Below are 26,708 nucleotides of genomic sequence, written 5' to 3' on the forward strand. Positions count from 1 at the left end.
CATGCTCCATGCAGTGCCCATGGCTTTGGTACTAAGCCTCGCCCACTCCGGGAATCTAGCATAAACCGTAAACTTCATGCTTCTGGGGAGAGGGGATCCCGGATCATCCGTGGCATGAGCAGGGTGTCTAGGTTCCCGCACACACGCCGCAAGCCACATTGTGCATTGCAGCCGCCAGCCGGTGTCTTATCGAATACTGTCCCCCATCGGAAAGTGTCCGCCCTGTACTGCGCAGGCGCAGTACGGAGGACAAACGAGACGCCGAAAGTCTCCGAAGTTCAACAGCTGATCATCAGCTGTACACAGCGCCTGCGCTTTTATTCTCACCCTGTGTCCAGGTTCATTCTCTACTATCCAAGTGGACATAGAGTTAGAATAAATAGATGCCGAGCGCAGCGAGGCCGTGCCCGAAGCGCGGCGAGCGAAGCGAGCCCGCGAGGGGCCCTCTTAGAAAGCCATCACTAATAAGTGCCCAAGCGCCGTGTACAGCTGATGGTCAGCTGATCAACTTCGGACACTTTTGGCATCTCCTTCTCCTCCGTACTGCGCAAGCGCTGCGTCTGCGCAGTACGGGGCGGACACTATCCGATAGGAGAACACTTCTCGTCAGAACACCGGCATCTCTCCCCGCTGGTCCTGCTGCCTCTGACACATGGACGCACACTGAAGAGTGGAGCGCACTGAGCCCGTCCCCTCCTCCTCCTGCTGTAATGTTTTGTATTCCTGTACAGAGGAGGAGGCGGGGAGCATGCACTCCACTCTGCTAGAACCACGATCTGAGAGGTCTATGCAAGTCTTCAGAGGAGATGGAAAGCTCTGCCCACTGATCGCTGGAATCAACAGGAGAGTCAGCCTGAAGATACTTTGATGGGGGTCCCATGTGACCAAGGGGAGGGGGTAGTCATTGGGGGGTGTAGGAGTAAAGGGGGATAGACTGGGGGGGATTTGTGCTAGGAGGGGGTGGGGGGATTTTGGTTAAAAAGAGTAATGGGGGATTTGACCTTGCTCTACTGACCCCTGGTCCTCCGTCCTGCTCACCCTGTACCATGCTCTACTGACCCCTGTACCCTGCCCTACTGGCCCCTGGTCCTCCATCCTGCTCACCCCTGTACCCTGCTTTATTGACCCCTGGTCCTCCGTCCTGCTAACCCCTGGTCCTCTGTCCTTCTTACCCCTGTACCCTGCCCTAATGACCCCTGGTCTTCGGTCCTTCTGACCCCTGTACCCTTCCCTACTGACCCCCTTTCCTCCTCACCCCTTTACCCTGCTCTACTGACCCCCTTTCTCCTGTCCTGCTGACCCCTGTACCCTGCCATACTGACCCCCTGTCTTCTGTCCTGCTGACCCCTCTAACCTGCCCTAATGACAACCTCTTTCCTCGGTCCTGCTAACCCCTGTACCCTGCCATACTGACTCCCTGTTTTTCTGACCCCTGTACCCTGCCCAACTAACCCCCATTTCCTTTGTCCTGCTGACCCCTGTACCCTGCCCTACTGATCCCCTGTCTTCTGCCCTGCTGACCCCTGTATGCTACCCTACCAACTCCCTGTCTTCTGTCCCGCTGACCCCTGTGACCTGCCCTACTGACCCCCTGTATTCTGTCCTGCTGACCCCTGTACCCTGCCCTACTCATCCCCTGTTTTCTGTCCTGCTGACCCCTGTATGCTGCCCTACTGACTCCCTGTCTTCCGTCCTGCTGACCCCTGTACCCTGCCCTACTAACCCCCTGTCTTCCGTCCTGCTGACCCCTGTACCCTGCTCTACTGACCCCGTATTCTGTCCTGCTGTGCCTTGTACCTTGCCCTACTGACCCCCCCTATCTTCCTCCCTACTGACCCCGTCTTCTGTCCTGCTGACCTCTGTACCCTGCTCTACTGACACCCTATCCTCTGTCCTCTGCCTTTGTGATGCCTCTTCTCTGCCCTGTTGACCCCCGTACACTGCCCTGCAGACCCTTCTCCTCTGCCATTCCTGTCCACCACACTGCTTAAGCCCCTCCCAGTGTTAAGAGTTTGGCCACACCCACATTTTGCAAATTACTTCCTCCCTCTAGTGTCCCTCATTACAAAGTTCAAAAGTTGGGAGGTATGGTATACCTACAAGTTATGTATTTATTTTATTTATTTTTTTGTATTTTTAGTAAAGTTAGTATTACTCAGCTTAGAGCATTTTGCAGGTCTTTATTTCCAATTTTATACCACCTTCTGTATGTATCAGACTTTTCATTTGACAGTAAAGATAGCAGTAAAATGAGTGAGACTTCATGGTAGTAGCAGTAAAGGTGATAACTTGGAAGGAAAATTATGTGGCTGGAATCTTGAGTATAGGTTGGAATAGTAGAGTATAGGTCAGCCCAGTATAATCAGTCTGGGCCAGCCCAGCAGTTCAACCTGTAGAACGAGAACTGTGGATTGACCATTTAAGAGTCCACAAAAAATGACATTGCTGTTAACTTTTTATTACTGGAGAGAAGGGTGAAAATTAAGAGGTTTTATACTTCGGTCAGAGTATAGCTTTCTGCTTCCCTATTTAGCTAGGTGACAACTACTTGCTTCCTTGTTCTAAATACACACAGAGACAGCAGCTGTTTGACCATATATACAAAATATTAGTGTGCTTGTTCAGCACTAAATCCTTTACATAAAAAAATGAATCAAACATATAAACCACGATCAGTGCATTGCCACACCTAAACAATAAAAAACCATAAAGTGCAATAGTGAAAAAAGTCCAATGGTGATTTGAAAGTCCAAATCTCTGATGATCATAGGATGAGTAAATAACCCTCTCACTCAAAAACAATAAAATTCAATCCATGCCAAAATTAAAAATAAATTGGTTTTCAATATCATCCACCATCCACTTCTGTGAATTGAGTGAATTGGCCGCTCACCTTAGGGGGGAGAGCTTGTGTAGAGATATAGGAAGATCTTCAAATATCAGGAACACCACCTCCAGTAGTTAAGAACATACACCTCGCATGAAGATCGATTTTTGATAATGCTGCGGATATATAGAGAAAATTCATTGAGCAATACCATTTAAAATAAAGTTTATTAAAACATAAAGGAAGTGTGCACATTTTCCACATCTTGTAATTATTGCAAGTATGATCTCCAAATTACGAGCTCCTCGCCTCCTCACCGCTAACTCCGGGTGTACAAGGCACTGGAAGTGACATCACCGGCTCCACCCGATGTATTGCGTAACTTGTCACGTAACTTCTTCAAGGGATCCATTGAACTTACGTGACAAGTGACGCAATGCGCCCGGTGGAGCCGGTGATGATTCAGTGCCTGTAAAAAGTATTGCAATGCTGTTTCTCCTAAGCTCCTCCCAACTGTGACCTGTCAGGATAAGGAGGAGACTGGAAGGCAGCCTGCAAGAAGAGGAGGAGTCAGGAGGCAACCTGCAAGATGAGGAGCCTAGAAGGCAGCCTGCAAGCTGAGGAGGTGCCCGGGAATCAGATCTGCATCTGAGGTGTGAAAGAATTATTGTGTTGAAGGAAGGAGAAGATTGTACTGTGGACCTAGGGGATGGGCAGAGTAAAAAACATTTTTGCTGGGGATGAGAGTGCGCTAGTAGGGAAGAAGAAGAAAATGATTCATTCTAGGTGGGGGGATTTGTCCTGAAAGAGGGAAATCTTGGGGGGTGACATGGGTAAGATTTGTTCTAGGAGGAGAAAATTTTTTGGGGGGGTTTGTGCTGGGGGGGGGGGGATTGAGCGTCACAGAAGTAAGATTTGTTCTAGAGGGGGGAGTTTTGCTGAAAGAGGGAATTTTGGGCTGACCAGAGTAAGATTTCTTCTAGGAGGGGACATTTTGAGGGGATGTGCTACTAGGGGTGATTTGGGGGATATTTGTTTTGCAAGAAGGGAAGGAGGATTTGTGCTTTGGGGATTGCGTGGAGGGGATTAGTTCTGGAAAGGGAACTTTGGGGGTGACAGGGGTAACAGTTGTTCTAGGAGCGAACACTTTAGGGGAATTGTTCTAAGAGGGGAAATATGGGGAGTTTTTTTACTAGGAATTTACTAATTGTGATAGAAGGGGGGAGTGATTCTAGGGTTGATTGGAGGGAGGGGATTTGTGCTGGGAGGGGGAATTTGGAGGGCAGCAGGCAGTAAGATTTGTTCTAGGATGGGAAATTGGGGGGCATGTGCTAGGACGGGTGATTTGGGGGGGGATTGGGGGGGAGAATTTGAGCTAGAAGGGGGATTGGGGGGGTTGTGCTAGAAGGGGTGATTTGAGAGAGGGAAAGAGCTTTATGCTAGGAGGAGAATTTTTTGGGGTGGGGAATTTGTGCTAATAGGGATGAATGGGGGGATATTTATACTAGGAGGGGGGATTTAGGGAGAGAGGATTTGAGCTGGGAGGGGGGATGGGGGGGGCAAAGTTTTGTGCCAGGAGTGGGTATTTCAGCAGTGGGGGTTTGTACTGGGAGGAGGGGGTATTTTTGTTTGGGGAAAATTTTGGCCTGCAAAGGGAATTTGTGTTTAGGGGTATTACTGCTTAATTTCTTTTTTTGAGGGGGGGGTTTGCTGACAATAATGCTCAAAGCACATTTTGCGGGGAGGGGGGCACAGTTTGGCATCTTCACCATGGGCACTAGATCACCTTGTCCCGACATTGTCCACAGCATATATCTGTTTGCTGTAAAGGTTGAACATTATAATAGTGCTGATTTGTGTGTTCTGTTCCTAAAAAATGCTCTAGGTATCCTTCAGCACAGCATTTTACAAAAAAGTCAGCTTGCTGAGCAATGAAATGTTTGTGCTCAAGCAAAGCAGCAGTTTTCAAAAAGCCCCTTACACCATGTTGTTGGAGCAAAGAGACAGCATATGCCTCTTTCAAAAAAATCTTCCCATACGACTTGCAAGGAGGGAGGGGGTATGCTAGAGAATTGACTCTCCGGCCATTCAAATTCAAATGCACATTGCAATGTGTTTTTACTGCCATTTTTTTCAGTTGGTGACAGGGTCCCTTTAAATCCTGCGCACACACTGGCATATTTATGCATGCACACTTACATACACCCAATGCAATGTGTATACAGTATCAGTATGCACTTCACTCATAGATTGAATCATATATTATATCATTGAGAACTTGGATTTTGTATGCACTATTTGGCATTGTATTGATTAAGGGAATGTTATATATATGAGAAAGGGGAGCACTGTATGTATTTTGAGTATATGATTATTATATCTTTTTGATAATCTTGAAACATATCTCACAACTTTCTGAGATGAGAAAGCGGGACACCTTTTACCGCAAGGTATGAAGGCAAATGATGTGCCCCCAGTTACATATAGTTGCATACTGTAGTGAGGTTGAAAAAATGCACTAGTCCATCTAGTTCAACCAACAGAAAACAAAAAGGTAATAGAGAACCCCCATACTGTATATACAATCCTATACTCAAAGTTGATCCAGAGGAAGGCAAAAAACCTCAATAAAAGCATGATCCAATATGCTTCAGTACAGGAAAAAATTCCTTTCTGATCGCCCAGGAGGCAATCGGATATTCCCAGAATCAACTACCCCTGGTGTTATTACCTCTATATATTAGTAACTACAGTACTCATATTGTGTGCATTTAAGAATGCATCCAGCTCTTTCTTAACCACTTGCCGCCCGCCATATAGCAGAATGATGGTGGCAAAGTGGTTTCAATATCCTGACTGGGCGTCATATGGCGTCCTCAGGATATTAAGCCGCTGTGCTCCCCCAGAGGTGCGCATCGCGGCGATCGTTGTTGCGGTGTGTCAATCTGACACACTGCAACTCCGATCTAGGTAAAGAATCTCTGACGGGGACTCTTTACCACGTGATCAGCCGTGTCCAATCACGGCTGATCACGATGTACATAGGAAGAGCCAGTGATTGGCCTTTTCTCACTCGCATCTGATAGACGCGAGTAGAGGAGAGCCGATCAGCTGCTCTCCTGACAGGGGGGGTCTGTGCTGATTATCAGCAGAGAACCCCCCTCAGATCCTGCCCAGGACCACCAGGATGGCCATCCACTCTGGACCACCAGGTATGCCCCCCCTAGACCCCCAGGGAAAAACTAATCTATGCCCAGGCAGCTGCTAATCAGTGCCCACTCACAATGCCTACCACTGCCAGTGCCACCAGGGATGTCTATTAGTGCCTCATATCAGTGCCGCGTATCAGTGCCCATCAGTGCCACGTATCAATGCCCAGCAGTGCCACCTATCAGTGCCCATCAGTGCCGCCTATCAGTGCCACCCACAAGAACCCATCTTTGCAGCCTTTCAGTGCCCATCAGTGTCACCTATCAGTGCCCATCAATGCCCACCAGTGCCACCCATGAGTGCCCATCAGTGCTGCATATCAGTGCCACCCATCAGTGCCGCCTACCAGTGCCCATCAGTGCCACATATCAGTGCCCACTGTCAGTGCCCGCTCATTGGTGCCACCTTATGGGTGCCTCCTTATCAGTGCCTGTCAGTGCTGCCTTATCAGTGCCCATCAGTGAAAGAGAAAACGTACTTATTTACAAAATTTTATAACAGAAATAAAAGCAAAAGTTTTATTTTTTTCAAAATTTTCAGTCTTTTTTTATTTGTTTAGCAAAAAATAAAAACCGCAGAGGTGATCAAATACCACCAAAAGAAAGCTCTATTTGTGGGAACAAAATGATAAAAATTTAGTTTGGGTACAGTGATGGATGACCGCGCAATTGTCATTCAAAGTGCGACAGCACTGAAAGCTGAAAATCTGTCTGGGCAGGAAGGTGTATAAGTGCCCTGTATTGAAGTGGTTAAACAATTTACTGAGCTGAAAAAAAAAAAGTTCTTTTTCACAGCTCTTACTGTGAAGAAGCCTTTCCATATATGTGAAGGTTAAATCTTTTTTCCTCCGGACATAAAGAGTGCATCACTGTCCTCAGTAATGACCTGAAAAGAGCTATTTTATCTATTTTATCTAAGGGAAGTTCCCACAACATGACCCATTGGGGGTACTTGAGGACTGAAGTGGAGAACCACCACTCTAATCTATCCTCATAGCTGAGATCCTCCATGCATCTTATCAGCTTGGTTGCCCTTTTCTACACTTTCTCTAGTTTTACGATATACTTTACACTGGAGGGGGTGATACTGCTACCTAGACATGTTTTACCTTAATGCAGGGAATGCATTAACTACTTGCCGACTGCCGCACGCCGATTTACTTCGGCAGAATTGCAAGGGTGGGCAAATGGGCATAACTGTACGTCCCTCCCTCCCCGTGGGTGGGGGGTGCGATCATGACCCCCCCCTTAAACCCCCCTAATAAAGGTTTAACCCCTTGATCGCCCCCCCAGTTAATCCTTTCACCCCGTCACCAGTGTCAATAATAGATCTTTTTTCTGATCGCCGTATTTGTGTCACGGGTGACGCTAGTTAGCCAGTTAGTTGATTAATTTTACCGTCAGGTTTGTATAGTGTTAGGTACCCCCATACATTACTAATAAAGGTTTTAACCCCGATTGCCCCCTAGTTAACCCTTTCACCCCCTGTCACCAGTGATCACAATATTAGTGTTATGGGTGACGCTGCTTAGTTCATTTGTTTTTTATAGCGCCACACCCACCATATATTACCCAATAAAGGTTTAACCCCCTGATCGCCCGGCGGGTGATATCAGTTTTAGCATCAGTCAGGGTCTGTGTCGCCCCAGGCAGCGTCAGATTAGTGCCAGTAGCGCTAACACCCATGCACGCACCATACACCTCCCTTAGTAGTATAGGGTCTGAACGGATCGATATCTTTGATCTGATCAGAACTATCTTAGCATCCCCAATAGTTTAGGGTTCCCAAGAATGCAGCGTTAGCAGAATCAGCTTAGATACCTGCTAGCACCTGCGTTAAGCCCCTCCGCCCAGCCCAGCCCAGCCCACCTAAGTGCAGTATCTATCGATCACTGTCACTTAAAAAACACAGCACACATAACTGCAGCGTTCGCAGAATTAGGCCTGATTCCTGCGTTTTTTTGGTAGCATTTGAATCAGTCGCTGACAGTCAGGAGCTCTTTTTTCTGTGAGTTTCACTAGTTGTCAGGAAAGGTTCCACCCGCTGGTAATACTATGTGACAAAAAATAAAAAATTACTGCGCTTCCCTACAACCCCAAGCTGCAGTTCTAATTTGTAGGTACAAAAATCAAATAAATTAGAACAATTAACAGAACCGCGCTAATGTGGAGATATTACATAAAATCGCAAATAATCTATAACAAGTAGGATTCCCATCAACCAAATATCACATATAATGTGTCAAGATTGAAACAACATAATATATTCTAAACCCAAATATTAACAAAACACCGTTGTGACTAAATAAATAATTAATAAAAAATCGATAAATATTGTGACTGTAATATAAAAATCTTTAAAGCAAATAAATCCTCAAAAAGTGATAAAAAAGATGAATCCGTGACTGATAGTGACTTCAATTGAAAACAGTCCTTAACATAAATGATTCCACCAGTAGTGATTGAAGGCTTAATGGACAAAACACCTCGTGAGAAGGATCCACCACCTATAATGATGTACGCTTACCAGAGGCAAGCTTTATTAAAGCTTAAGTTAGAAATCCACTCTGCGGGGACACCACCATCGGTCTCAGCACAGGGGGAGGACCACCCGGAACTCTCCGTCCATAGAAGCCAAAACTCAGCAAGAGGAACCCAGGGGAATGAAAGACACATCCTCCATAGTGTGAATCCGTATAAACAATTTAATAAATAAAAGTAGCACACTTACATAGAAGTATCGAATAAAACAGCATGTATCGTATAACAGCCGGCCGGCCTGCATGCACCCGTTCACAGTGGGATAGAAACGATGACGTCGGCGCGTCTGCCTTACGTTTCGTCTTATTGGACGTTGTCATAGGAGTTCCGGGTGGTCCTCCCCCTGTGCTGAGACCGATGGTGGTGTCCCCGCAGAGTGGATTTCTAACTTAAGCTTTAATAAAGCTTGCCTCTGGTAAGCGTACATCATTATAGGTGGTGGATCCTTCTCACGAGGTGTTTTGTCCATTAAGCCTTCAATCACTACTGGTGGAATCATTTATGTTAAGGACTGTTTTCAATTGAAGTCACTATCAGTCACGGATTCATCTTTTTTTTATCACTTTTTGAGGATTTATTTGCTTTAAAGATTTTTATATTACAGTCACAATATTCATCAATTTTTTATTAATTATTTATTTAGTCACAACGGTGTTTTGTTAATATTTGGGTTTAGAATATATTATGTTGTTTCAATCTTGACACATTATATGTGATATTTGGTTGATGGGAATCCTACTTGTTATAGATTATTTGCGATTTTATGTAATATCTCCACATTAGCGCGGTTCTGTTAATTGTTCTAATACTATGTGACATTTGGTGTGCAATACTAATGTCCACCAGCAGGTGTCTCCTGGCAGTTTGGAAGTGTTAGGGGAGCTTTCCCCTGCAGGTGTTATGTGATCTTTGGGCCGCAGTACTGGCGTCCACCAGTGGGTGGTTCCTGGTAGCATGGAGCCAATATCACCTCCTGCAGTCAGGCATCACCTGAGCCTGATTGCAGGAAATGGTATAAATACCCGGCAAGCTCACACATCCTTGCCTTGGTATTGTCCTTGAGCCCTGACCTGTATCCTGTGAACCTGCAAACCTGATCCTGATCCTGAACCTGTATTTGTACCTGTTCATCGTGTTATCCTGTATTCCTGTTCCCCTGCCTTGCAGCCTGATCCCTTCCACCTTCTCCCTGTCTGTCTTGCTCCTTGCCCCTCATCTGCTGATCTACCGTTTATGACCCTGGCCTGGCTAAGATTACGATTCTGGTATCCCTTTTGCTGTATATGTTTGTTAGGTTGTTGTTCTTTGTGGGCCACTGTTTGGTTGTTGGTTTGTTTACACTGTTTGGTAATCGTGGTGCGTTTATATTTGTATTCACGTATCTTAATAAATTACTTACTTTTTCACCTACATACATTTGGTTCACTCTGTGCAGTCCACGCAGTTCTGGTCACATCTGATTTATGAGACTAGTATACCAGTAAATTTAGAGACCAAAATGTCAAATCGAAGGTACACTAGTGAAGAGGCCTACACATTTCTGAGCATGACAGATAGTGAAGAGGAAGTCACCCATCTGTCAGATTCAGGCTCAGAATATTATCCTGTAAACAACAGCGGCACCCTGACAGATAGCTCTGACGACGGAGTTGCGGTCCCTGCCAAGGTCAGGCGTACCCGACCCCGTTCTTCTGCTGTTGTTGAGGTGCAAGAACCGCAGGTCTCTCGTATGGAGCAGAGAGCCAGTACTAGTGCCGCTCATCCTTCTGGTGAACTGGCAAGCACCAGCAGCCTAGTACACCCTGGTCGTAGTCAAACCAGCACTGCAGTAACACTTGGTGATGTGGTGAGTCCCATAAGGCCAGTTCAAGCTGGTGCAGTGGCTAGCACAACTAGTGTCCCGCAGCCACCAAGAAGACAAAGACAGGCCCGTCGAGCCTATAGTGCCCTTCCTGCTGCATTTTCCAATCCTAATTGGGAGCCCACCACTTCTGCAGCACCCGTACTTCCCCCATTCACTGGCCAACCCGGAATTCAGGTGGAAACAGTTGATTTTACATCACTTGACTTTTATTTGCTGTTTTTCACGGAGGATCTCTATAGATCTATTGTGGACCAAAGCAATTTATATGCTGGTCAATTCATCGCCGCTAATCCCTATTTGACCCTTGCCAGAGACCGGAAGCCCATTACGGTTTCCGAATTTAAGACTTTTCTGGGCCTATCCTTCCTAATGAGCATAACTAAAAAGAGTGAGTTGCGGTCATATTGGTCCACTGACCCATTTCACCATATGCCTGTGTTCTCTGCCTCCATGGTCAGGGCATGATACGAGCAGATCTTGCGGTTCATGCACTTCAATGATAATGACCTCTGTCATCCTCGGGGTGACCCTGGATATGATCGGCTCTAAAAAATTCGGCCCCTCATAAACCACTTCAACCAACAGTTTGCAGCCTTGTTTACTCCCGATCAAGTTGTCTGCATTGATGAGTCCCTGATTAAGTTTTCTGGCCGCTTGTCTTTCAAACAGTATCTTCCCAGCAAGCGTGCCAGATATGGGGTCAAGATGTATAAGTCTCTGTGACAGGGCCACAGGCTATACATATAGTTTTATGGCTTACGAGGGAAGAGATAGTCACGTAGAGCCTGAGAACTGCCCAGACTACATAGGGAGCGCTGGTAAGATTGTGTGGGACTTGGTATCCCCCTTATTCAGAAAGGGGTACCACTTGTATGTGGACAATTATTACACGAGTGTGCCACTTTTTAGTCACTTGTTTGATCATGGAATGGAATCATGGCGCATGTGACACCGTGCGATCTAATCGCTGGGGCTTACCCCAGCGGCTTGTAGATTCCCATCTTAGGCTGGTGGAGAGAGCCTGCTTGAAGTGTAATAATTTGCTCGCTGTGAAGTGGAGGGATAATCGGAATGTTTTTGTTCTGTCCCCCCTTCACGCAGACACGGCAGTCCAAATTACTACGGCGACTGGTGTTGTGGAGAAAGCCCTCTGTGTCCACGAATATAACCTTAATATGGGAGGGGTGGACCCTAATGACCAGTTGTTGGCGCCGTACCTAGTTGCCCGTAAGGCCAGACACTGGTACAAAAAAGTGTCTGTATACTTATTTCAATTGGCTCTGCTGAATGCTTATGTGCTATACAAAGCTTCAGGATGAACTGGATCCTTCCTTAAATTCCAGGAAGAGATCATTACAGCCCTTCTGTTTCCAGGCGGTGCTGTGACCCAACTTGGATAGTAAATAAGTAAATGTAGCGCTATGTGTAAATTATAAATATAAAGTGCAATTCTCTAAAATAAATAAATCCTACATATAAATGAATAGTCCATAAAATGAAGAAATAAAACATGAAAAACTCTTCTTGTGATCAGTGTATCCACACAATTCCACCACAGTGATTGTTCGTCCTCAAAAGGAGTGCACACCACCACCAGTAAAAATGCGCACTCACCTCCCAGATGAGTCAAAACTCATATGCGGATCTCCCCACAAGCTCTTTGCTCTCACTTCCTCTTCCCAATCAACGGTGGGTAATCCAGATGGCTCTTTTTTTAATGGTAACTCAGCTCATTAATATCCAAAGAAACGGATCATCTCCCAGCTTGGCTCAAGATTCCATGAGTTCAGAACATGTAAATAATAAGTATAGAGACCATAGTGTTCTCCGTATACAAATTTCTTCAAAGCCCCCAAACAGACAAGTTGCACTAACAAGATAAAAACTTTTAAAATCACATAAAAACCTCCAGAGTAGCACCGCTGTGTCCACATACACAGTGCCTGGCTGAATGTGACTATCAGCTCCTCCCTTCTAGATGCGTATCGGCCAATCACAGGCCTTCCTCAGTAGATGCTTTGGATACTAATGAGCTGAGTTACCATTAAGATAGATTCTGCACAGACTAGGACACACATTCACAGGGTCTGCAAAGATGCCATCGCATTTTGAGAGACCAGAACCGTTACAACCGTTACAACTAGGGATGAGCCAGACGTTCGAGTCGAACGTAAGTTCGACTCGAACATCGGGCGTTCACCTGTTTGGGTCGCCCTTCGGGTCTGATATGGAAATTAAGAGGAACCCTGTACCAAATTTTAAAAAAATGGCTTAGGGGTCCCCCCCAAAATCCATACCAGACCCTTATCTGAGCACGCAACCTGGCAGGCCGCAGGAAAAGAAGGGGGATGAGAGAGCACCCCCACTCCTGAATGGTACCAGGCCACATGCCCTCAACATGGGGAGGGGAACAAGGGCCTCATCCCCACAACCCTTGCCCGGTGGTTGTGGGGATCTGCAAGAGGGGGGCTTATCGGAATCTGGAAGCCCCCTTTAACAAGGGGAACCCCAGATCCCAGTCTCCCCCCTGTGTGAATTGGTAACGGGGTACAAATGTACCCCCTACCATTTCACAAAAAAAGTGTCAAAATGGTAAAAAAGACAAGACACAGCTTGGGACAAGTCCTTTATTAAAAAATAAAAAAATAAAAATGTCCCATGAAGTAAGTTCACGCCGCCCGATGGACCGAAAAAAAAAAACAAAAAGAGGCGACCGACCCACCTCCATGGGAGGCTCCCGCCATCTGACGCATCTTCACTTTGACAGCTCTTATATAACTGAGGGCGGGGCTACCCGATGTCATAAAAAAGACAAGACACAGTTTGGGACAAGTCCTTTATTAAAAAATAAAAAAGTAAAAATGTCCCACGCAGTAAGTTCACGCCGCCTGATGGACCGAAAAAAAAAGCCGCGACTGACCCGCCTCCATGGGAGCCTCCCATCGTCTGACGCATCTTCACTTTGACAGCTCTTATATAACTGAGGATGGAGCTACCCGGTGACTGAACTGGGTGACCCCGCCCCCCTCGGATGCCACAGGGACTTCCCCATGGCTTCCCCGTAGTGTCAGAGGGGGCAGGCCACCTGGTTACAGAAACGGGTGACCCCGCCACCCTCTAAGGCCACGGGGAAGCCATGGGGAAGTCCCCGCCCTCAGTTATATAAGAGCTGTCAAAGCGAAGATGCATCAGACGGCGGGAGCCTCCCATGGTTGGTCGCGGCTTTTTTTTTCTTTTTCGGTCCGTCGGGCAGCATGAACTTACTTTGTGTCCAGATTCCGATAAGCCCCCTGCCTGCAGACCCCCACAACCAACGGGCAAGGGTTGTGGGAATATGGCCCTTGTCCCCATCAACATGGGGACAAGGTGCTTTGGGGGGCTACCCCAAAGCACCCTCCCCATGTTGAGGGCATGTGGCCTGGTATGGTTCAGGAGGGGGGGCGCTCTCTCGTCCCCCCTCTTTTTCTGCGGCCTGCCAGGTTGCGTGCTCAGAGAAGGGTCTGGTATGGATTTTGGGGGGGGGGCCTACACCATTTTTTTTTAATTTTGGCGCAGGGTTCCCCTTAAAATCCATACCAGACCCAAAGGGCCTGGTATGGATTTTAGGGGGACCCCCACACGATTTTTTTTTTATTTTGATTTGGGGTTCCCCTTAATATTCATACCAGACCCAAAGGGCCTGGTAATGGGTGGTGGCCATGCTCTTTTTTCAATTATCTGTATCTATATTGCCGAGACCTGACAATTCATTACAGCCACGATCAGTTTTAAATGACAATGTTTCCTTTAGAAATGTCATTTTGCTGTGGTACTGTTCTAAACACGGGAAAAATGCGCCACTTTACAGGCATACTATAGACACCCCCCAGACACGATATTTAAAGGAATAATTTCATTTTTATTGTTTCACTTTAAGTATTAAAAAAATCACTGCTCCTGAAAAAAACAGCTGTTTTTAAAAACATTTTTTGCATTGATACATGTCCCCTGGGGCAGGACCCGGGTCCCCAAACACTTTTTATGACAATAACTTGCATGTAAGCCTTTAAAATTAGCACTTTTGATTTTTCATGTTTGTGTCCCATAGACTTTAACGGTGTTCGTGTGTTCTACCAAATTTTTATATATATATATATATATATATATATATATATAAATAAAATAAAAAATAGTTGTCTTTTTATTGTCCTCTCTCTCTATTCTCTCTCTATTGTTCTGCTTTTTTTTACTGTGTCTACAATGCAATGTTTTATTGTTACTATGTTTTATCATGTTTGCTTTTCGGGTATGTAATTCTTTTATACTTTACTGTTTACTGTGTTTTATTGTTAACCATTTTTTGTTTTCAGGTACGCCATTCAGCTGCAGTGCTGATTTATTTATCTTGACAGCAACAGCGTTTGCTCTCACGACACGTACATCAGTAACTCCAGCGCTGTAGAAGGTGATTTCACCATCACAGTTAAAAAAAAAAAGAGCATATATGCCGAAGCATGGGGGCAGGGGTGGAGGGGCAATTTGCCTCTAACATTAGGGGTGGATTGCCCCCATGCTTCGGCATATATTTTTTAGGCACAGATCGCGTTAAAAATTTTTTATTTTTACTGTTTTATTGTATTTGCTTTGCAGGTATGGTATGTCTTACTGTTATACTGTAATGTTACTTTGTTTTATTGTTAACCATTTGCTTAGCAGGTACGCCATACAGCTGCAACACTGATTTATTTAGCAGCGTTTGCTCCCACGATACGTAAATCGGCGACTCCATCGCTGTAGGAGGTGATTTCACCACCACAGTTAAAAAAAAAAAAATGGTGCATGTATGGCCATCATTAGAAGTGAGTGGATGAAGGGCGGTAGTCTAATGGTGGGCATACCCACCGATCAATCTCTTTTTTTCGTTCAGCCCACAGGCTGCATGAAAAAAAGAACATTACAATGTATGCCCAACAAGGACCAGCAATGTACTGGTATGTTGCTGGACTTTGAGTGGTTATACCAGAATGATCCCTGCAGGTTTAGGTATCATCTTGGTATCATTCTTTTCAGCCAGCGGTCGGCTTTCATGTAAAAGCAATCCTAGTGGCTAATTAGCCTCTAGACTGCTTTTACAAGCAGTGGGAGGGAACGTCCCCCCACTCCTGTCCCAACAGGGAACCCTAGAATGCAGCCGGTGGTTCCGCTAGATGACCATAGAGCTGATCAGAGACCAGAACGGCTCCAGTCATCTCTATGGCCTAAGAAACCGGAAACAACGAGCATTTCATGACTTAGGTTTCGCCAGATATAAACAGCGCCATTGGGAAATTTTTTCAAAAAAAAAATTTAAAAAAAAAAGAGTACCTGTCACTACCTATTGCGATCATAGGGGATATTTACATTCCCTGAGATAACAATGAAAAATTATTTAAAAAAAAAACTAAAAAAAAAATGAAAGGAACAGTTAAAAAACAAAAAAAAAAACAAAAACAAAATAAATAATTAAAAAAAAAAAAAAAAAAGCATCCCTGTCCCCCCCGTGCAAAGGCGAACGCAAGCGTCAGTCTGGTGTCATATGTAAACAGCCATTGCACCATGCATGTGAGGTATCACCGCAAAGAAAAATCTAAAATGGTAACCTGTAAAGGCTTTTAAAAATGTATGTAGTTTGTCGCGGCACGTTTGTGTGCAATTTTAAATCATGTCGTGTTTGGTATCCATGTACTCAGCATAAGATCATCTTTTTTATTTCATCAAACAATTGGGCAATATAGTGTGTTTTAGTGCATTAAAATTTAAAAAAGTGTGTTTCTTCCAAAAAAATTGTGTTTGAAAAATCGCTGCGCAAATACTGTGTGAAAAAAAAAAATTGCAACACCCACCATTTTAATCTGTAGGGCCTTTGCTTTAAAAAATATATAATGTTTGGGGGTAAAAGTAATTTTCTTGCAAAAAAATATTTTTCATGTAAACAAAAAGTGTCAGAAAGGGCTTTGTCTTCAAGTGGTTAGAAGAGTGGGTGATGTGTGACATAAGCTTCTAAATGTTGTGCATAAAATGCCAGGACAGTTCAACCCCTCCCCAAATGACCCCATTTTGGAAAGTAGACACCCCAAACTATTTGATGAGAGGCATGTTGAGTCCATGGAATATTTTATATTTTGCCACAAGTTGCGGGAAAATGACAATTATTTTTTTTTTTTGCACAAAGTTGTCACTAAATGATTTATTGTGCACACATGCCATGGGCATATGTGAAATTACACCCCAAAATACATTCTGCTGCTTCTCCTGAGTATGGGGATACCACATGTGTGAGACTTTTTGGGAGCCTAGCCGTGTACAGGACCCCGAAAATGAATCACCGCCTTCAGGCTTTCTAAGGGCATAAAATGGTGATTTTACTTTCTCACTACCTATCACAGCTTCAGAGGCCCTGAAATGTCAAGATAGCACAAAACCCCCACAAATTACTCCATTTTGGAAAGAAGACACTTCAAACTTTTTGCTGAGAGGCATGTTGAGTCCATGGAATATTTGATATTTTGCCACAAGTTTTGGGAAAATTGCAATTTTTTTTTTTTTACACAAAGTTGTCACTAAATGATATATTGTTCAAACACGGCATGGTTATATGTGGAATTATACCCCAAAATACATTCTGCTGCTTCTTCTGAGTATGGGGATACCACATGTGTGAGACTTTTTGGGAGCCTAGCTGCGTACAGGACCCCGAAAACCAAGCACCGCCTTCAGGCTTTCTAAAGGCGTAAAATTGTGATTTTATTTCTCACAACCTACAGTGCCTTGCTAAAGTATTCACCCCCCTTGGGTTTTTACCTATTTTGTTACAGCCTTTAGTTCAATGTTTTTTTTAAATCTGAATTATATGTGATGGTTCAGAACACAACAGTCTAAGCTGGTAAAGTAAATGAAAAAAATATATACATAAAATTATTAATTGGCATGTGCGTATGTATTCACCCCCTTTGTTATGAAGCCCATTAAAAGCTGTGGTGCAACCAATTACCTTCAGAAGTCACTTAATTAGTGAAATGATGTTCACCTGTGTGCAATCTAAGTGTCACATGATCTGTCATTACATATACACACCTTTTTGAAAGGCCCCAGAGGCTGCAACACCTAAGTAAAAGGCACCACTAACCAAACACTGCCATGAAGACCAAGGAACTCTCCAAACATGTAAGGCACAATGTTGTTGAGAAGTACAAGTCAGGGTTAGGTTATAAAAAAATATCCAAATCTTTGATGATCCCTAGGAGCACGATCAAATCTATCATAACCAAATGGAAAACACATGGCACAACAGCAAGCCTGCCAAGAGACGGCTGCACACCAAAACTCACGAACTGGGGCAAGGAGGGCATTAATCATAGAGGCAGCACAGAGACCTAAGGTAACCCTGGAGGAGCTGCAGAGTTCCACAGCAGAGACTGGAGTATCTGTACATAGGACAACAATAAGCCGTATGCTCCATAGAGTTGGGCTTTATGGCAAAGTGGCCAGAAGAAAGCCATTACTTTCAGCAAAAAACAAAATGGCACGTTTTGAGTTTGCAAAAAGGCATGTGGGAGACTCCCAAAATGTATGAAGGAAGGTGCTCTGGTCTGATGAGATGAAAATTGAACTTTTTGGCCATCATAGAAAACACTATGTTTGGTGCAAACCCAACACATCACATCACCCAAAGTACACCATCCCCACAGTGAAACATGGTGGTGGCAGCATCATGTTGTGGGGATGTTTTTCAGCAGTCGGGACTGGGAAACTGGTCAGGGTTGAGAGAAAGATGGATGATGCTAAATACAGGGATATTCTTGAGCAAAACCTGTACCACTCTGTGTGTGATTGGTTTAAGGGGAAACATGTACATGTGTTGGAATGACCAAGTCAAAGCCCAGATCTCAATCCAATGGAAAATCTGTGGTCAGACTTAAAGATTGCTTTTCACAAGCGCAAACCATCCAACTTGGAAGAGCTGGAGCAGTTTTGCAAGGAGGAATGGGCAAAAATCCCAGTGGTAAGATGTGGCAAGCTCATAGAGACTTATCCAAAGCGACTTGGAGCTGTGATAGCTGTAAAAGGTGGCTCTACAAAGTATTGACTAGGGGGGTGAATAGTTATGCACATTGACTTTTTCTGTTATTTTGTCCTATTTGTTGTTAGCTTCACAATAATAAAAAAAAACATCTTCAAAGTTGTGGGCATGTTCTGTAAATTAAATGATGCAAATCCTTAAACAATCCTCAAACAAAAATGTACGCCCTTAGAAAGCCTGAAGGCGTTGGGGTCCTGTACATGGCCAAAAAGTCCCACACATGTGTTATCCCCATACTCAGGAGAAGCAGCAGAATGTATTTTGGGGTGTAATTCCACACCATGCCATGTTTGAACAAAAATATCATTTAGTGACAAGTTTGTGTAAAATTGTTTTTTGTTGTAATTTTTCAATCACTTGAGACAAAAAATAAAATATTCAATGGGCTCAACATGCCTCTCAGCAATTTCCTTTGGGTGTCTACTTTCCAAAATGGGGTCATGGGGGGGGGGGGGGGGTTGTACTGCCCTGCCTTTTTAGCACCTCAAGAAATGAGATAGGCAGTCATAAACTAAAAGCTGCGTAAATTCCAGAAAATGTACCCTAGTTTGTAGACGCTATAATTTTTGCGCAAACCAATAAATATATGCTTATTGACATTTTTTTTTTACCAAAGACACGTATGTGGCTGAATACATTTTGTTCTAAATGTATGACTAAAATTGAGTTTATTGAATTTTTTTTTAAAAACAAAAAGTAGAAAATATCTTTTTTTTTCAAAATTTTCGGTCTTTTTCCGTTTATATCGCAAAGAATAAAAATTGCAGAGGCAATCAAATACCATCAAAAGAAAGCTCTATTTGTGAAAAAAAGGACGCAAATTTTGTTTGGGTACAGCATTGCATGACCGCGCAATTACCAGTTAAAGGAGCGCAGTGCCAAATTGTAAAAAGTGCTCTGGTCATTGAGCAGCCAAATCCTCTGGGGCTGAAGTGGTTAAGGTAAAAACTGCCATGCCTTTAGAAGCCCTTTAAGTTGTTCCTGATTACATATATTTTATTGTATATCTAAAAAAAACCTCCACACAAGCATAAGACAATACATAAAAACATCACTTACTGTATGAACTAGCGAAAGATTGCTGTTTCAATGATATCCATTTACCAGCATTCAAGAACTGCGCATGTTAGCTTTAGTATAATTATTGAATCCTAAATTCCCTTTAACGATACAATTTGTAGTATGTAAATTTGCATAACTAAATGTTAGGAAAGCAATTTCATACCATTAAGTCCTCTGTCGGCTTTTCAGACTGTTCCTGGAGATAACCCCAATGGTTTGAAAAGAGCAGATAGAAATTTCATAGAGGATATGTCACATGAAGCCACTGTCTATCTGTAAACAGCACACATCATGGTTACAGTTCTTGTCACTTCTCTTTTTTTTCATTTGCATCTGTTACAAATACATTTCGAAATATTTAGGTGAATTTACAGTGCTTTGCAAAATTATTCACCCCCTTGGCTTTTTACCTATTTTGTTACATTACAGCCTTAAGTTCAATGTTTTTTTTTATCTGAATTATATGTGATGGATCAGAACACAATAGTCTAAGTTGGTGAAGTAAAATTAGAGAAATATATACAAAAAGATATTTTTCAGAAAGAAAGAGGATTATTGTCATGTTGGTATGTATTCACCCCCTTTGTTATGAAGCCCATAAAAATCTCTGGTGCAACCAATTACCTTCACAAGTCACATAATCAGTGAAATGATGTCCACTTGATGTCTACTAGGGATGAGCCGAACACCCCCCCGGTTTGGTTCGCACCAGAACCTGCGAACAGACCGAAATTTTGTGTGAACTGTAGAACCCCATTGAAGTCTATGGGACTCGAACGTTCAAAATCAAAAGTGCTAAATTTAAAGGCTAATATGCAAGTTATTGTCCTAAAAAGGGTTTGGGGACCCGGGTCCTGCCCCAGGGGACATGTATAAATGCAAAAAAAGTTTTAAAAACGGCCGTTTTTTCGGGAGCAGTGATTTTAATGATGCTTAAAGTGGGGAAAAAAGTGAAATATTCCTTTTAATATCGTACCTGGGGGTGTCTATAGTATGCCCTGCACAAAATTACATTTTTAAAGGAATAAAAGTAATTTAAAACTGCCTGTGGCTTTAATGTAATGTCGGGTCCCAGCAATATGGATGAAAATCAGTGAGACAAACGGCATGGGTACCCCCCCCCACAGTCCATTACCAGGCCCTTTGGGTCTTGTATGGATATTAAGGTGAACCCCGCACCCAAATTAAAAAAAGGAAAGGCGTGGGGTCCCCAGGCCCTATATACTCTGAACAGCAGTATACAGGCGGTGCAAACAAGACAGGGACTGTAGGTTTGTTGTTAAGTAGAATCTGTTTGTAATTTTGAACTGGTACATTTTTAAAGTGTAGCTCCAGCCAAAAAATTTATTTTTAAGCTTTTCGGAAAACATAGGGAAGGGTTATCACCCCTGTAACATTTGTTTTGCTGTCTGTGCACCTCTTCAGAAGATTTCACCTCACTTTCTGTCCCAATGACAAATGTTTTTTGAAAATGTGTTTTTTTTAGTGAAACAAGGATTGGTGATAAAGCATCAGTGAAGAGGAGACATGTTTTTCCCATATTAACTCTTACAGGAATTTCCCTTCCTAGGTGTAGATTTCATCTCACTTCCTCTTGTCTCCTTCAGTTTGCAAGTAGGAGTCGTTTGTAAGTTGGATGTTTGAAAGTAGGGGCCTGCCCTATATATTCTGCAGAAATTGGGGCCTTAGGTGTTGGTGTTGCCACAACACTGTAAGCCCTCACAGTTACTCTTGGTGTGCGCAGGAACGGGCCGTGCTGTGAAATATTATCAAGAATTGTAATTACATGCCATTGTTGAACAGTGGTAGAAAAATTGGGCCTTTGGTGGTGGTGGTGGTGCTGGTGCCACAACACTAAGTCCTCACAGTTACTCTTGGTGGGCGCTGGAACGGGCCCTGCTGTGAAATATTATATCAAGAATATCAGAAAAATTGGGTCTTAGGCACTGGTGCCACAACACTGCAACCCCTCGCAGATGCTATAGTTGGAGCGCAGGAATGAGCCCTGCTGCAAAGTATTGCATCAAAAATTGTAATTATACGCCCCTGTTAAAAAGTGGCTGAAAAATTGGGCCTTGGGCACTGGTGCTGGTGCCACAACACTGCAACCCCTCACAGATACTATAGTTGGAGCGCAGGAATGAGCCCTGCTGCAAAGTATTGCATCAAAAATTGTAATTACACGCATGTTAAACAGGGGCAGAAAAATTGGGCCTTGGCCACTGGTGGCGGTGCCCAGAACCAAAAATGTTCTTACAAGCTATCAGCATGAAAATTGAGGAGGAAGAGGATTGTGACTCAGCATAACAGGATAGTCACTCAGCATCAGCATAGGGAGTCTTGAAGGGATCTCACATTAAAAAAAAAAATAATCGGTTACATCAGCATCAGGTGCTTGGTAGCTGGTGATCCAAGACTGATTCTTTTTTATGAAGGTCAGCCGATCAACCGATTTGGTGGACAGGCGCACCCTGTGATCAGTTACAAAGCCTCCAGCAGCACTGAATGTGCATTCCGAAAGAGTGCTGGATGCAGGACAGGCGAGTAGCTCAAGTGCATACTGTGCAAGCTCTGACCAGTGATCCATATTCAAGACCTAGTAACCCAGAGGATTTTCCGTGGGAAAGGTGTACAAGTCTGATCTTGCCCCTAGGTAATCCTGCACCATGTGAATCAGACGCTGGCGATGGTTGCTGGAACCGATCAGACCTTGGGGCTGCGGATTAAAAAATTGTCTGAACGCATCGGTCAGACGGCCGCCTTCTCCACCGCTCCTTCTGTGACTGACCGAAGCCTCAGCAACACGTTGTCCAGGAGGACCAGGAAATTGTAACTTCCCAGGCTCTGGAAACGCGCTGCACACACCTTTCTGCAAGGCCTCCCGAAGAGGTTTCATCCTCTGGTCCCTCTGCGACGACAAGATAAGGTCCGCAACCTTATCCTTGTAACGTGGATCAAGGAGGGTTGCCAGCCAGTAATCATCCCTCCCCTTGATACCACGAATACGAGGATCCTTCCGCAGGCTTTGCAGGATCAGCGAGGCCATGCAGCATAGGTTTGCTGAGGCATTCGGTCCAGAGTCCTCTGGGTCACTAAGGATGACATGATCCACAGCCACCTCCTCCCAGCCACGTACAAGTCCATGGGTTTCTTCGGACTGTAAATGATCCCTTGAAGACTACTGCTGATGCTGAGTGCCAGGCTCCACCTCCATGCTGACACAATCCTCCTCCTTTATAACAAATGGTACAAACCACCAACCCGCGCAGGAGGAAACTAATGAGTTAAATGTGTTTAGGAGCAGCACGTTATAAGAAAAGTAAAAAAGAAAATAATTAACAAATTAATTACAAACCGTGTTCCTTCTGAAGCGCCAGTTCAGATAGTTAACAATCACAAAATTACAAAATTTATGTAAAGATCTAAAAAAAGTGAGAAATAATGTCCATAGTGAAAAAACAAAAAACAAAAAAACAAAACAACAGTACGCATCAAAGTGTTGAGATGCCATATAGTGAAAGCACAAAATCCAAATAAAACAAATAATGTTCATAAATTGGTGTAGATATTCAAAACTTCTGGATAAATCCTCTTAGTAATCAGCAAACATTGATGGAACAGTAATCCACCACCATCACCGGCCACACAGCCTACTCACCAGATTGTGTTGACTCCCATCACAGGAGACATGCCAGAAAAGCTTCATGCAATCATGGCCTGGTCCAAGTACTGGAACGATGGGCACTGGGTGGATATGGATGGACCCTCGGATGGGGATTGGTCATAAACAGACTTCCTCTTCCTCCTCCTCATCCTCTGCCTGTGTGATCGGCGGGCACGCAGGAACACTGTCTGGATAAAGGGGGCATTGAGAGGTAAGGAAGTCCTCCTCTTCCTCCCTCTGTTCTGCCTCAAGTGCCCTGTCCATTATTCCATGCAGCGTGTGCTCCAACAGGTGGACAAGAGGGACAGTGTCACTGATGCATGCACTGTCACTGCTCACCATCCTCGTGGCCTCCTCAAATGGTGACAGGACAGTGCATGCACCTCTGATCATAGCCCACTGGCGTGGGGAAAAAAACAAGCTCCCCTGACCCTGTCCTGGTGCCATAGTCGCCTAGGTACTCATTGATGGCCCTCTGCTGCGTGTGCAGCCGCTGCAGCTTGGCCAACGTTGAGTTCCACCTGGTGGGCATGTCAAAGATTAGGCGGTTCTTGGGCAGGTTAAATTCCTTTTGGAGGTCAGCCAGCCGAGCACTGGCATTATATGACCTGCGGAAATGCACACAGAGTTTCCTGGCCTGCCTCAGGACATCCTGTAAGCCCGGGTACCTGCCCAAGAACCACTGCACCACCAAGTTAAGGACGTGAGCCAAACAGGGCACATGGATAGGGATAATTGTAGACACGCACACTCACTCAGGTTGAACTGGATGGACTGGTGTCTTTATTCAACCTTACTAACCATGTAACTATGTAACTATGGGTCAGTTGTCCCTGTAGGAGGGCGGAGAGGAGGTTGGTGCCATTGTCGCAAACCACCATACCTGCCTTAAGCTGGCTAGGCGTCAACCACCTTTGAACCTGCCCCTGCAGAGCTGACAGAATCTGTGTCTCCTGTCCCCTAAGCACACCAGCTCAAGCACCGCATGGCATCTTTTTTCCTGCGTGCTTGTGTAGCCCCTTGAACGCCTACGGAGCACTGCTGGTTCCGAGGACAAATCAGCACAGGAAGAGGCCTTCCCAGCTGCCAGAAGAGTCACCCAGTGCGCGGTGAAAGATAGGTAACGTCCTTGTCCATGCCTGCTGGACCATGAGTCAGCGGTAATATGCACTTTACCGCTGACTGCCTTATCCAGCGAGGCCAAGACATTGCCTTCCACATGCCGGTAGAGAGTCGGAATCGCCTTCCGTGACAAAAAGTGGCATTTGGGAACCTGCCACTGACGAACCGCACATTCCACAAACTCACGGAAGGGGGCAGAGTCTACCAACTGAAAAGGCAGCAGTTGAAGTGCTAGCAATTTAGCCAAGCTAGCATTCAACCACTGGGCATGTGGATCGCTAGGAGCAAACATCTTTCTGCGGTGCAGCAGCTGGGGCAGGTAAATTTGCCTGGTACAATCTGACATCGGTGTACCGATAGCAGATTGCCCACAAGTACTTGGCTGTGACACACCTAATTCTACACCTTCATTCCTCTTAGTGCAGGTTTCAGAGAGGACTGAAGGTATAGTGGGGTTGGAGATCCCAGCTGATGAGGAGCAAGGAGAGGTCCACTTTGTTCTTTGATGTGGGTCTTTTAGGTACACTTGCCAACGAACTGCATGGCAGGTCGACATATGTCTGGTCAAGCATGTGGTGCCCAAACGGGTGATGTTTTGGCCACGCGAGATACGCTTGAGACATATGTTGCAAATAGCAGCGGTGGGATCTGATGCACTCATCTCAAAAAAGGCCCACACCAAAGAACTTTTGGAATAACGCACAGAGACAGCAGCGCCCTGCACATGCGGAGCTCTGCGGTGTGATGCAGTCGGTGTGCTGCCCTTAACCTGGCCCCTGGAGGGCATCCTGCCTCGTTAGAGATGTGCCTTCTCCTCCTCCTCCTCTCTCCGATCAAGCACCCACGTGGAGTCAGTGACCTCATAATCCCCTCCCTCCTCATCACTGGAGCAAAGCTATCAATATGCTGCAGCTGGGGAAACATGACTGCCAGATTGCTATCCTTCTTGGGCACCCTCTCTCTCTGGGCTCACGTTACTGCCTTCCTCTAGCTGGGTACCATCATCGGAGCCTTCAAAACGCTGGGCATCCTCCTGGAGCATGTACCCAACACTGTGGTCAAACAGTTCGGGGGACTCCTCAGGAGGACATGGTGGGGCTAGGGAAGGAGTGACTGATGCCATTGAGCTGAGGGAAGAGGCCGCGTTGGCAGCTGCTTTGCCAGACAAAGTACCCTGAACCTGGGTGAGAGAGGATGAGGACAGCTTGGTCATCCACTCTACCAAGTCTTCCGCATGTTGTGGCTCAACGCGGCCAGCTGCCGAAAAAAAGGACAAGCGTGTCCCAGAGCCACGTGCTGATGAGAATGCACCGTCTCCACGACCAGCACTGTTGCCTCTAGACACAGAGCCTGCTTGCCCTTTTTTATTGGCTTGTGACTGTCTGCCTCTCCTTGTTGGCCTTCCAGACATACTAATTGCCTGCAGTGAGATGTAGTTGCACAAAGCTGGGATGTATATATATACTGATACTGCAGCTAGCAGAATCAACTGCCTGCCTGTAGTATTATTAGTATGAGAACACCAGCAATTGTCTTCAGGTAGCTTTAGGTGCACACTGTGCAGAGAATGCAGTACACTAACTGTAAATACTGCAGCTGCCTGCCTGTGGTACTAATAGGATCAGAACAACAGCAATTGTCTTCAGGTAGCTTTAGGTGCACACTGTGCAGAGAATGCAGTACACTAACTGTAAATACTGCAGCTGCCTGCCTGTGGTATTAAAAGGATCAGAAGAACACCACTAATTTTCTTCAGGTAGCTTTAGGTGCACACTGTGCAGAGGACACAGTACACTAACTGTAAATACTGCAGCTGCCTGCCTGTGGTACTAATAGGATCAGAAGAACACCACCAATTTTCTTCAGGTAGCTTTAGGTGCACACTGTGCAGAGGACACAGTACACTAACTGTAAATACTGTAGCTGCCTGCCTGTGGTATTAATAGGATCAGAACAACAGCCATTGTCTTCAGGTAGCTTTAGGTGCACACTGTGCAGAGGACACAGTACATTAACTGTAAATACTGCAGCTGCCTGCCTGTGGTACTAATAGGATCAGAAGAACACCACCAATTTTCTTCAGGTAGCTTTAGGTGCACACTGTGCAGAGGACGAAGTACAGTAACTGTAAATACTGCAGCTGCCTTCTTCTGATCTTATTAGTACTGCAGGCAGCGGCAGTATTTACAGTTAGTGTACTGTGTCCTCTGCACAGTGTGCATCTAAAGCTACCTGAAGACAATTGCCGGTATTCTGATCCTATTAATACCACAGGCAGGCAGCTACAGTATTTACAGTTAGTGTACTGTGTCCTCTGCACA

General features: G+C 45.0%; 1 protein-coding gene across 1 annotated transcript in view; it reads right to left on the reverse strand.

Annotated features, from left to right (window-relative positions):
• The window catches only part of LG02H1orf162 (linkage group 02 C1orf162 homolog), a 98,464-nt gene extending 78,568 nt beyond the window's left edge, over nucleotides 1-19,896 (reverse strand). Inside the window, exons 1-2 of the mRNA XM_073615746.1 lie at nucleotides 19,765-19,896; nucleotides 2,894-3,003 (exon numbers count right to left, since the gene is read on the reverse strand). The gene's annotated coding sequence lies outside the window, so the exon portion shown is untranslated. The remainder of the gene's footprint in view (nucleotides 1-2,893; nucleotides 3,004-19,764) is intronic.
• Between the last annotated feature and the right edge of the window lie 6,812 nt (nucleotides 19,897-26,708).

This window comes from Aquarana catesbeiana, linkage group LG02 (assembly GCF_042186555.1).
Source record: "Aquarana catesbeiana isolate 2022-GZ linkage group LG02, ASM4218655v1, whole genome shotgun sequence".
Lineage (NCBI taxonomy): Eukaryota > Metazoa > Chordata > Amphibia > Anura > Ranidae > Aquarana > Aquarana catesbeiana.